Raw genomic sequence first — 13,744 nt, 5'->3', positions numbered from 1 at the left:
TTGGCCACAGGTGCCATCTGCTCCTTGAGCAGAAGCTGTGAGTCTAGGAGGACTCCCAGATTACCCTCTTAGGGTCATTTTGGCTTAGGCTGCTGGAGAAACCAGCCACCTGGTTTCTGCAGAGGCATCTCCCTGGGTAATTCAGGCATTAAGGGGTTCCTTATATACTAGTGTTTCTCAACCTCAGCAACTTTAAGATGTGTGGACTTCAACTCCAAGAATTCCTGGCCAGCATGGCTGGCTGGGGAATTCTGGGAATTGAAGTCCATGCATCTTAAAGTTGCTGAGGTTGAGAAACACTGGTATATACATTGGTATGCTGTTTTTCTGGGAGTCTACTAGAACAGTTATTAAACACGTATTTGATGTTTTTCAAAAGACTGGTAGACCTGCCTGTGAAAAAAGGGCTGGCTACTGGCCAACTTAAACTGGGAAAGAGATGCAGTGCTAATTTTGGCCCAGATTAGTGCATTACAATTTTCTGCAGCATGTATAGAGTGGGATATTTGGGAGCTGGAGAAAAATTGATGAGAGTTCTGCCAATTTTCCCTTCTAGGCAAGTAACAGGAAGACTGGTAAACCTGTCCATGAATCCTCTGGAAGACTAGTACAGTAAGCCTTTGTCCAAAAATTCCCCAGCTAACAGGATGGCAGGGTGGAGGATAGTTTGGATGAAGCTGAAGGAACTGCAGCTGCTGGAATAGTGATGGGAGGGTCAAAAATCTCCTATGTAAAATACCCCTACTTTGAGAGCTGTACTGGTTACCAGTTTGCTTCTGGTTATGAATCAAGGTGTGAGTTGTCACACTACACCTTAAAGCCCTACATGGATCAGAACCTGGTTATGGAGAAGATGGGACATCTTCTCCAGTGGCATCTGTCCACCCAAGAGTAAGCTCCCTCTTACTTCAACCCAAAATCTCCATCTGCCCCAGTGACTCGTCAACTGGGCTATTTTTTGACGCAGATCTATCAGTCTTCAGGGAGACCAGTAACCCACATTCAAAAATAGCCTGAGTGACAGGTTACCAGGGCAGAGCATCTCTGTACCAGCAACCTGTCACTCAGTCACCTTAGAACAGGGTTTCTCAGCCAGGGTTCCATGGAGCCCTCGGGTTCTGTGAGAGGTCACTAGGGGTTCCCTGGGAGATCAGGATTTATTTAAAAAATAATTTCGAATTTGGGCAACTTCACATTAAAGAGGAAGTTTCATTCTTTATTTTCAGTTTAAGAACACAGTTAGTGCATCTATACAGGCCTACCCATGAAACAAATATAATAATTTTGTAACTTCTGGCCTATATTTGAGCCAGAATGTGCAGGGGTTCCCCGAGGCCTGAAAACTATTTCAAGGGTTCCTCCAGGGTCAAAAGATTGAGAAAGGCTGCCTTAGAAGATTGTTAAAGCCTTGGTCCCAAGTACCCATTCACACTTGCCTAAGTCCATCTCATAGCACTTCAAGGACCATTGGTGGTGGTTTTCCCCACTGGCTGGTGACTCGGGTTGGGAGGAGAAACAAAGCCAGGGGGAGCTACTAATTGCTGTCCTTAAATTTTCCCACAGTAAATCTGTAAGGATGGGTTCCCTGGCAAGCCTAGTTACTGAGGTAACTTGTTCTTGGCTCTCAGGGAAGTGCAAATTAGACCGGCATATTTTTCTTCTCACTCCAGAACCGGAGAAAGGGACATTAACATGGCTGTGAGAAAGAGTCCTGATCACCAGAATGGTTAGCTTATGGTTCAGTGCGCCGCCTGGATCCAGGGAATTGGGTTAATTCAATAAAGCATGGCTAAGTAAGCTATTGGTCGGTGTGTTGAGTGTGCACAACTGGGGACTTAAATGCTTAGGACTTAGGCCAAGGGTCTATGAAATGTCTCTGAGCAAGAACAGCTGATGAAGGTTGCTGAGTGCATTAGCAAGAGGGCTTCCATAGAAGCCCAGGGTCTTGTCCTATCTTGATCCGTTGCATTACTTCTGCCCTCAATTCTTTTTTCTTAAAGCAGAAGTGGGGCAGGGAGGGAGTGGCAGGAAAGTAGGGAGATTTGACATTTCCTCTCAATATTGCAGCCCCAAATAAATTGGCCCTTTCCCTGTGTTTTATAACCACCTTCATATGCCTAATAGCAACTACTTTGAGGAGGGCTATGTGAAAGTGGGGGAGTGCTCTAAATAACCTGCAAACCAGCTTCCCATTCCCTGCAGTCCAGTAGAGAAATCTAATTGCAGTTGCCACAGACAGACTGGTTTGCTTAACCAGGGTCTCTCAAATGGCTGTGTTCCCATAACACACACTGAATGATTTAAGGCCATGTTGCATGATAGGTGATATAAAGACCTTGTGCTTGTAAGGAACAGAACTTTATTTTTCAAAACGTAAACTGTGATTTTTAAAACCTGCGAAGACCAAGTCACCTTGATTTGACTGCCTTAGCCTTCGTTAGTTCTGTCAATTCTGTCTATTTTCCTTTTAAACTGATCTTTGAAGACTGAGAGGGACTGGCTTGCAACGCAAGGCTGCTATTCAGTGAACGTGCATGGCTGAAATTCTGGATTTGAATCTCCACGCCTCTGTTCCTGGTGCTGCTGAAATGTAATTGTGGGCAAAGAATCCTTTGCTGTCTGATCAAACGCTCTGCAGTAAAGCAATGAGTACCTTACAGACAGCATGATACATTTTTCAGGAAATTGGACACATTGTTGAAAAAAGGTAGCATATCTTGGGAGAGGGGGGGAACCCCTGTTATTCCACTTAAATCATTCTATCATTTCAGCCTGCTACTTAGAATCTGAGCTTTTAATATCAAGCAATGGTATCTTCCGTCTGACCCGTCTCTAAAGGGAGTTAACAATACTATTTGCAGTATACAAAACTTTTTTTTTTTTGAGTGGAAGGAGAAGACTTCTTTGTTACCTGAGAAATTAAATTTCTTAAAATGAGAAGGGGGCACCTGGATTTGAACCAGGGACCTCTTGATCTGCAGTCAAATGCTCTACCACTGAGCTATACCCCCAGCTGTTTAGGTTGTTCCTTGCTGGCATATTTGTAATTCACACTCTCACTGCATTAGAAATACAGCTGGAAGAGTTTTGTGTGAATTATCAGTGTTATCTTTTTGATGTGATTAAAAGAGGTAATGAAGAATGTTCTTCTTGAAAAGGAGCAACTGAACAACGACAAGTATTTTATTTATTTTGTTTTCATGTTACTAGGTTTTGGAAACAGTTATTCATACTTAAAAAAAATAAAAAATCGCATCCTCTCCAAATAAAATGGGCTTTAGCTCCTGTAATCAAAAGCCACATTAGCTGGAAATCACTGGCACTGAAATCCAAGACACAGGAAGTCACCAAATTGGGAGGAAGTTGTTTAAAACAACACACCAAAAACGTAGATGGCGAAACAGCACTTAAGTGATAGTATAGCTAATATACAGTACAATAGATTAAAAATCACCTTATATCTCCCTAAATATAGATTATTTTCATGGAGAGGGAAGTATATAAAAGTTGATACATAACTGGATGGGGAAGATCTGCTTATAAAGAAAAGGATCTGCAGCAGTCACATCTAGAGAATACTGCTGTGTACGTCAGGGGTGGCTGATCATTTTGCTCTCCAAAAAGATGTCAGAAGCCCTAAAATGGTAGGGGGTAGACCAATACCAGGAATGACTGGGGCATGCCTGAGATTTTGACTGGGCCTGCACATCACCCTAAGCCAGGGGTGGGCAACCCACAGCCAACAGACCACACGCAGCCCACTCCTCCAGGCACCTCTGGATAGTGCCACTGATTTTCAGGAGTACAATGTTCCACAATATTGTTTGGGGGATTAAATAAAGGGCACACACACATACACAGAGCCCAACATTGTTCAACCGCACATGATGATAATCAGGGCCGCAACTAGGGTCTGTGTCACCTGGGGCAAACATGGATTCCGTGCCCATTTTCGCGCCCCCCCAGCACTCATTTTGGCACCCCCCCCCAGCACAGCGCCCCCCTAGTTGCGGCCCTGATGTTAGTGTGTCTTCAGACATGCTGTAATGGTATGCGGGAAAGACCTCTGGAGACGGGGTGAAGAGATGCTGCCTATTAAATGGTCAGATAAGAGAGGGCATAGCCCACAGTTGGATAGTGGGCAGGGCAAGAAGTTCAAAGGAGACCCTCCCTAGCTTCTTGGGCTGTAAAGGAGATGGTGGGAGATTTGTACTTTCAGGCTTGCAAGATTCTTAATGTAGCCTTACAATAAAGTAGAACTAGCTCATCTGGTTGTGTTTCCTGTCTGGTCTACCTGGGAAGGCTGACACATGCCCTCTGAACCCTGGGAGACCTACACACATGTAATAAGCAGTCCTTGATACAAAAAAGGCTTTTCATTGCTGACATTGATCCATTTATTATTTTAAGAATGATTCCATTTTTTCCTGACTTGGTTACACATCTCAGATATGTTTATTTGCAAATGTACAATCAAAATAGATGGTAAGCAACTCTATGTACAACATTATTTACATGGAATAAATACAGCTATTTCAAAAACTCTGTTTCATAGTTGTCTACTTTTTTTGGCACTTCCAGTCATCTTTATTCATCTCGTACTGAAACGGTATCCTGGGAAAGAGAGAGGAACTTTTTAAAAATAAGAATAGCCAGAGAGTTAAAAAAAAGGTCACAGGGAATAAACCTAAACAGGCTCTGGAGTTGTTTGTGATCTAATACAGTGCTAGCAAACTTGTCCTTGCCATTGTTTTTGGACTTCATTTCCCATCATCCCTTGCTAGCACTTTGACATTCCCATCGCTACTCCAGCAGCTGCGTTCTGGACCAAGCTTCAAGGGCAGCCCCATGCACAGCAAGTTGCAATAATTCAAATGGTGCTATCTGAGGAAGATGTACTGCAGTTGCTCATCCTTGTTTGAATGCCACATGCCACCAAATTTTGTTTAAGGCAAGTATGTGGGCAAAGGACGGCAGTGGGCCACAGTGTGATTCAAAGGCCTTTTGGGTGGCCCATCATGAGTGCCTAGAACTCGCTCACCAATAATCTCAGCTGCATTAAGACAGCCTCACCCTCCCCTCCCCAGGAATCTTGATATCACCAAGATCGCTCTGTGTTTTCCTGCTGCTATCAACATCAACTGCATTGCAATCCCTATCAGATTTGTTTCCCATTGCTAGCAATCTCAGCTGTGTCAAGGTTTCTGGAAGAAGGTAAAGGTAACATCCTGATCCTAGCATGCAGCAAAAATGGTGGTTTCCCCATTGCTGACTGCATCTCAGCTGCATCTCAATCATTGCAGGTGGGATGGGCTTTGACCTCCCTTTCCTGCTGTTCTTGTGCAATCAACACCAGTGCTTTGCAACAGGGAAGCAGCAGTCCCAACTGAGACCGTGTGGGCTGGGGAAGCTTTGTGTGTGTGCGGGAAGATGTATCTCTTCCAACTGACACCAATACTCACTCTCTCTTGGGCTGCATCCATCTGCATACCAGGCCTTCTAAACAGGGGCACACCTGGTTCATGCTGAATGCAATTCCCCCTTGGGGAACATGGCACCTCTCATCTAAAAGTAGCTTTTTCTTGCAAACCATCTCCCCATGGAGTCGGGCACAGCAGAAGTCTGGAGCACAGTCTTCATCGTGATGACAGCGGGCACCTACAAGGGGCAAGCAAGGAAGCGTAAATGTGGGAACCCAGCTGAACTGGGGCAGCGGGGAGAGAAAAGGATTTTGGAACCATTGTGTTTTGGACAATGTTTAGTGCACTGTGAATTCAGCAAAGTTAACTTCAGCAATGGTTTCCAGCTAAAACTAGTTTAAATATTGGCACAGTTGGAAAATAGGCATGGATAAAATGTTTTTAAAAATGCAAACTAGAGAGTATAGGAATTTCCATAATCAAGTTAAATTTTTCATCAGAAAATGAAATTGAGCAAATCTTCACACGCTTTCTCAAGCATTTTCCACTGGTAAGTTGGAAGCTTTTAAGAATCTGAGAATTTCCCTTCCCAAATTAATTTTAGTATGAATTCAAACCTCTGGGAAAAAAAGACAAATGTTTTTTGGGGTTTGATAATACTGTATCTAAATTGCTGGGTACAGGATAAGAATCAAAATAAGAGGCCTGCTTAGCATCTTAAAGTAACAAGAAGATACATTCAGGTCAGTCTTCTCTAATCTGATCCTATGATTACTGGGCATGGGAGGTTAAGGAAAGCTGCATAAAAGAAAATGGAGAAGCCAAACTTAGAGCAAGTAGGTAGTGCTTAAGAAGCACCTTGAGTACAGCGGCATGTCAGATAAAGTACTTTCTGGAGGAGTGAAAAGGAATACAGTTTGAAAGCCTAAAGCAAGACTGTGTTGCGCATTGGGCTAAGCAATAATTTGTCTAAATGTGATTTACTGAAGTAACCACAATTGGTTAGGTTGGCCCAAAGTGCGAAGGCATCAACATGCAGACTATATGATGACCTATTAGTCCAATGCAGTATTTCTCAACCTTGGCAGCTTTAAGATATGTGGACTTCAGCTCCCAGAATTCCCCAGCCAGCAGGCTTGTCCAGTGCTTATTAGCACCAGGGCAGAAGTCCATGGGGAAACTGACAGAAGAAGAGCAAACCGATTTGAAAAGCAAGGTGGCCCTTAGGTTTGTAGAAAGAGGAACCTGGGAACTATTGTCCCAACACTTCTGGAAGGCTCCAGGTCAGGAAAGATTAAAAAAAAGAGGATGGTTCCAAGAATAACACTCTGAACATCTTGCAATAACAAGATATTCATTACATACAAAGCGTTTTTTCAATGTTCCTTTAGACTTCCTCTGGCTCTGATGAATAGCCCACCCTTCTATGCCTTACCTTCATGCCCCCCAGGCACAGTCTGGAGGCATTTTCCAAACATGCAGGTCAGATCCCTGGCACAATGGGCATCCTGGCGACAGTATTCTCCTTCTTGCTTAAGTGGCAGGCAGATCTCAAAGTGGTGGTCACAGAAGAGTCCCGGAGGACAAGCAATTTCAGGGCTGCACGCATTGGGCTAGGTACAAAAGGGGAGGAATGGAGAGAGGAGGATTTGATTAGGTGCCCCTCTAACATGGGACTGCTATGCTTAAAAATCAGTTTCAGGCTCATCAATGGTTGGGACAGGAAATATTGTTCTAAGAAGGGACCAATGCTAGCCACCAAAAATGTTCAGATTTAGGAAATCTATCATACTTTAAGTCATAACTATGATGGTCAAACCAACTTCAAACTTGTTTCAGTTTGAGTAGTTCTTAGATCAAACACTTAGATCAATACTGATCAAATAAAATCCATAATTACAGTACTTGATATATCAGTCTTCCCATTAGGCAATGCTGGCTGGGATTCATGGGATTTGAAGTACAGTACAGGGCGGGTGGGGTCAGATAGGCAAACCCTGAGATGGACACAGTTTCTCCCAGCATATCATAGGTTCTATAAAGCTATTTTCCCCCCCTGGAATAACACTCTAGCATTTCCTCAGGTAAATGCAACCACCATTCAGACCAAGTAGCCATTAGAAATTCATCACATTTTTTTTCCTATTGTTATAGGTTGAACAACGTGTAGCTCTCCAGATACTTCTACACTACAACACCTAGTGTCCTTTACTATTGGCTACATTGGTTGGGACTGCTGGAAAGCCACACATTATGCAAAGATACTCATCTGTAGGGTCTTTGCCTTTATTACAAATAGCTAAACTTTCTAATGAAAATGTAGGTGTAATGTATTCACTTATGGGTCACTAATTATGAAAAACTAGATCAAATTTAACATGGTTTGTTTATTAAATGCAGAAATTGCCTGGGTTCCAGCACCATGCTAAACCACAAACCATGTTTTTATGAGTCATAATACTTGGGTCCCCACATTACAGTAAGCCACAAACAACCAAATTATGCTAAAGTTTAGCACAGTATATGAACCCAGTCATATTTCCTAAAAATAAATTTTGTCCCTGAGGGGGGAAAAAAATAGTTGGGCTGTAACTCTGTTGGGACTACAGAATTATAAAACATGTGGAAGCTTTTGAGATCTCCAGAAATATTCATCAGTCTAGGTGGCACAAAAAACAGTGATTTGAGCAGCAATTCCCAGCCTGTTATTTTCTTAGTGCAGTGTTTCTCAATCTCAGCAACTTTCAGATGTGTGGACTTCAACTCCCAGAATTCTCCAACCAGCATGCTAGCCAGGGAATTCTGGGAGTTGAAGTCCACAAATCTGAAAGTTACTGAGATTGAGAAACACTGTCTTAATGGATTGGACTACAATCCACACTATCTCCTCACTAGCATTACCAATAGCCCTGGTGATTAGAGGTGATGGAAGGCACAGTCCAATGTATTTTCAGGCCATCAGACTGGGAAAGATTGTTCTAAACACTGGACAGGATAGGATGCATGCTTCTACTTACCATTAGCTCTAGGCTGGGTGAAGGTCCGGGGTCCTTAAGAGATGCTACTTCATTAGCACTGTGGCCAGGCAACGAATATATCCAGGCCCATATGTAGCTGTGTGCTGTGGGCAAGAGGCAGAGAAGGAAGGCGAGAAGGCAAAGCTGATTCTCCATCATCACAGCAGCCTTGGCTAGAGCACTTAGCAAGGATGGAGATTCTCTCAAGCAAGTTTGGGAAAGTTTATATAGTCTATCCTATCTCAACTCCTGCTGTTAAAGCTGTTTGCCAGTCTAATGGGGAGGAGGAGGTGGTAATCAGGGGTCAGGAGCTTAGCATAATGACTAGGGGTGCCACTCCACAAGCAAACGAAACCCCAGAAATCTGTCTCCCTGGCGGAAAGGCAATACTTTCTGTCTCCACCTTGGAGACTGCTCTGCCAGCAGTATTAAAAGTGGGGAAAGGGAGTCAACATCCTAAATCAAGAGCAGTGTGTGTGTGTGTGAGAGAGAGAGAGAGACAGACTTATAATTTACAGCACTGAAACTTTAGCATCTACCTTATACTATCATTTTACCTGTTAATTTATACTATGCACATACATATATACGTACATGTACATATTACACTTTCTGCTTTCCAAACTATGATGGAACTCCTAAATGCTTTTCAGTGAAAATGCAAATAGCATGCTGGTTAGACATGCAAACTTCATGCCTTCGATGTTAACCTGTCCTTTTTTCACCCCAAATTCTTATCACTTGCTTTTTGTAACAATATCTTGGATTTAAGGTTCAGAGGATTTCAAAAGATGCCCACAGTTCAGATCATATTTGGCTGGTCCTAGTATAGGTGATGCCTGATCTTAGATTTGAAGAAGAAATAGGTTGGTGATACGTTGTGTGTTTTCTGATTGGTTATGTAAGTCCAAGTTTCAGGTCCAATCTCACTACAGCAGTGTTTCTCAACCTTGTCAACTGTAAGATGTGTGGACTTCAACTGCCAGAATTCCCCAGCCAGCATTTAAAATAAAAGACTAACATGCTGGCTTGGGAATTCTGGGAGTTGAAGTCCACACATCTTAAAGTTGACAAGGTTGAGAAACACTGCTGTAGAGGGACATCATGTTTCCCAGAGTCTGTGAACTGTTTAGTTTGGGTACTGAAAACAAATTCCTTGGGTCAGAATATTCTCAGGGGCACCCTAGTCTTTTATTTTAAATCAGGAGTGGGGAACCTGTACATACTGTTTGCATTTGGTGTATCTTGGGTTTCTAATACAGTACAATACAGTAATAGCAAAAACAATATGCAAAATCTGAGAACCCTGAAGTCTGCCAGCTCTGTGCTAGAACATTGGCCTTAGACCACTACTTTGTGAGGTGCCTCAGGGATCTATCCTCTCCCCATTTTTATTTAACATTTACATGAAGCCTCTGGGGGCGGGGAGACAGGGTAAGGTACCCTCGATACCCTGTTCTTCCCCAGCCGAACACCTCTCTTCTGGGCCAGCCAAGTGATGCTGTCAAGGTTCTTTCCCAGTGCCTGGAGGTTCTGGGGATTTGGATGGGGGAGAACAGATTTCAGCTGAACCCTGGCAAGACCAAATGGCTGTGGGTTTTAAGACCCCACATATCCAGAGATTTTCCACCTTTAACTCTGCATGGGTTCTAACTGCACTTCCCCAGTTAGAATTGGTGCTCAATTTGGGGATCCTCTTGGACTCATGACTCCTATTCATTTATTGTTTGATTGCTCAATTGCTGGTTTTAACTTTGTACACTGTCCAGAGTCACTGCTATGAGATGCGTGGCCATATAAATCAGTCAATCAGTCAATCAATCAATCTTCCTAAATATTCCAGAGGTAATAGGGTGGGAAAGGATTTTGGTCCAGGGAGTAGAAAGTAACAACTGTTTGTTTTGACTCCATCCTCCTAATGAAGTGAAATAGTTCCAGACTGAGGACATACCAAAGGAAGTGCTTCATACAGCAGATCAGTTCCCTGTGGAATGCTCCTCCACAAGATAGGGAGGTAGCCACCGACTTACATGGTTTAAAAACATTCATAAAGGATAAGACTCAGTCATCTGTAGTCATAATGACTATATACTGCTTCCAGTACAAGAGGCAATGAAGCCAGGTCTTGGAGAACATCAGTATGAAAATATTATCATACATCGATCCTACCTGTGAATTCCATTTGGCATTGAGTTGACCACTGTGAAACAAAAAGATGAACTCGATGAACCTTTGGACAGATCCAGCAGGGTCTATCTTTTATTCTACCAGGCTTCCTGCCCCATTATGTTCTGGATCCATACACAATTATTTCTTTAACAAGTGATGGAATCTAGGCATTATTCAAAGCCAAATCACATTATGGGTTAATAAGATATATGAACCAAGACACTGACTGGCAATACAGGCAATACAGATACCGGAATTTTGGTTGCTAAGCAAAGCAGTCATTAAGCAAATCCGACCTGATTTTATGACCTTTTTATGGTGGTCATTAAGCAAATCACCATGTCATTAACCAAATCATGTGGTTTGCCATTGAGTTTGCTTGCCAGAAGCCAGCTGGAAAGGTAAAAAATGGCAATCATGTGACCACAGGATGCTGCGACAGTCATAAATGTGAACCGGTTGCCAAGCACCCAAATCATGATCATGTGACCATGGGGACGCTGCAACAGTTGTAAGTGTGAGCACCAGTTGAAAGTCAGTTTTTTCAGTACCATCATAAGTCTGAACCATCACTAAATGAATGGTCATTAAGTGAGGACTACCTGTAATAGTGTTGTTGTTTATTTGTTTAGTCGCTTCCGACTCTTCGTGACTTCATGGACCAGCCCACGCCAGAGCTTCCTGTCGGTCGTCAACACCCCCAGCTCCCCCAGGGACGAGTCCGTCACCTCTAGAATATCATCCATCCACCTTGCCCTTGGTCGGCCCCTCTTCCTTTTGCCCTCCACTCTCCCTAGCATCAGCATCTTCTCCAGGGTGTCCTGTAATAGTAGCTGCCTGTAAAACTACCTGCCTGTATTGCCAGTCAGTGTCTTGGTTCATATATCTTATTAACCCATAATGTGATTTGGCTTTGAATAATGCCTAGATTCCATCACTTGTTAAAGAAATAATTGTGTATGGATCCAGAACATAATGGGGCAGGAAGCCTGGTAGAATAAAACATTCTGTCCATTACTAGCTGGTATGCTGCCAGGGACTGACACAGTCTATATCAGTGTTTTTCAACCTTGGCAACTTTAAGATGTGTGGACTTCAAGTTCCAGAATTCCCCAGCCCAGAATTCTGGAACTTGAAGTCCACACATCTTAAAGTTGCCAAGGTTGAGAAGTACTGGTCTGTATACTTGTTCTCCGTCTCTAACGACATCGCTTCTTATGTATGGAACTGATCCTTGGATCTTGTGCCAAGTATGACTCAAGCTCCCAGACATAATGAATTTAAGAATCAGGAGAACTGGTTCAAATCCACCCTCAGCCACAAAAATTCCTGGCTGACTTTGGACCAGTCCTTCTCTTCTAGCCCAGCTTATCCCTCAGACTTGTTATGGGAAATTGGAAGAGGGAATGCTATGTATGCTGCTTTGAACTCCTGGAGGCAAGGCAGAATACTATTCAAAAAAATCAATCAATCCTCTGTAGTGTACACTAATAGAAATTTTTTTTGTTCCACACTAATGCACTGAGCTCATGTGAGGCAACTGTGAGAGTCCAGCTATGTAGCTCCTGCTTCCCCTGAGCTGAGTATGCTACAGCACATTGCCTCCGCAGCTTATAGAGGTTCATAGTGTGGAAACTGCAATGGGAAATATTTCTGTACTCTACAAAACTGACCATAGTTTGAAAAAGTGCCACAGGTGTGCTCATGGATATAGACCCATCTTTTCAGATATTAAAAGTCACAACAAGAGGAGGAAGAGGAGGAAATTTCAAAACAGTTCCAAAATTGCTTTAATTTGGGGAAGATGGCTTTCTGTTTTCATTTATAGATATTTTCTACTATTTGTCCATCAGTGGTTGCATTTTGAGGGCTTAATTCAATTCCTTGTTGGCTAAGATGATGGTAAATACAATCCTGTATATTTGGAGGGCACCTAATTAGGAAAGTTGTTGTAGGATTCCCAAGTTATGTGACCTGTCAAGCTATGCAGACAAGTTATTGCTATCACTAATCAAGCTTATCCCTGTCCTTGCCTGTTCTGTGCCAGCAGCTCAAGTTATCAGTTTATCTCCTTAGCTGAGATCCCTCAACCACCACCATCACCACCCTGCTATAGGCAGCATGTCAGGTACCACTTCTAGACACATTGTTGTTGATGGTGAGCAAGATAAACAGACAAAAAGCCTTAAAGGTAATTGGACTTTTATGGAACAGGATTTCATGGGCTGTTCCATGGAAATGCCTGCTCTGTTGCTGCCTAGTGTATACATTTTTGTATAAATGTGTGAATGTTTATCCAGTTCTAAACCCCTCTCTCAACACAGCTCATCTCCTCCCAGTGATGGTTTTAGCACCTTCCTTAATGGAGTTGCAAATGGCATATTTACTTTCCTGATGTCTTTAGTTTCGCCCAGCTGAGAAGGAGATTACGGCAGCTTTGGACAAATAAGCAAATGTCGGAGCCCCACTTGCCTGGAGCCACTCAGAGTGGGTTTCTCTGAGACTTCCTGAGTATGCCTTCCCCAAGATTTGTACCACAGTGAGAACAGTGTGCATATGTGTGTGGCACATGCGTGGACACACACATGCATTTCTTATTTAGACAGAAAGCCATGAGGGTGTTTATGGCCAGTAACACATTCTAGCATTCCTTCAGGGCTGGAAACAGAAGTGTCTGGTGCAGTGTTTCAAAGGTGATAAATGATCTGGTTCCCACTAAAAAAACTGGTTGGTCTGAAACCAATTAAATTGTATTTAAATTAACCAGACACAGAAGAAGACTTGTGCATGTGCATGCGCATGCACACACACACACAGATGCATCTGATTATGGTGCTCTATCTAGAAAAAATATCTCCATAGAGATGAATTCATAGTATAGCAAAATGCTTTATGCTTGTCTTGAGAACAGTTAGGAATATAATAGAATGAAGCTTATACATACATTGCTGCTCTTGTTCTGACTTACAAAAAGCTGTCCTGTGCTCATCTGATTCATGATGGCTGAGATTGCTCATTTCACACACCATGCCAAGTATGCATAGGCATAACACATAATCTGTGGTCATCTCAAGTCTTCTGGATGCCCATGATGCACTGAACTATAAACTAATCATATGGGTTTGCACAACATGTTGT

The 13,744-nt window shown here is 42.8% G+C and overlaps 1 non-coding gene across 1 annotated transcript; it reads right to left on the bottom strand.

Annotated features, from left to right (window-relative positions):
• Positions 1-2,939: 2,939 nt before the first annotated feature.
• On the bottom strand, positions 2,940-3,011 carry TRNAC-GCA (transfer RNA cysteine (anticodon GCA)). Its single transcript has one exon. It is a non-coding gene; the product is annotated as a tRNA-Cys (tRNA).
• Between the last annotated feature and the right edge of the window lie 10,733 nt (positions 3,012-13,744).

Source organism: Candoia aspera, chromosome 4 (genome assembly GCF_035149785.1).
Source record: "Candoia aspera isolate rCanAsp1 chromosome 4, rCanAsp1.hap2, whole genome shotgun sequence".
In the NCBI taxonomy this organism is placed as follows: domain Eukaryota; kingdom Metazoa; phylum Chordata; class Lepidosauria; order Squamata; family Boidae; genus Candoia; species Candoia aspera.
The sequence above is the reverse complement of the archived record's forward strand: the minus strand, read 5'-3'. Positions and strand labels throughout refer to the sequence as shown.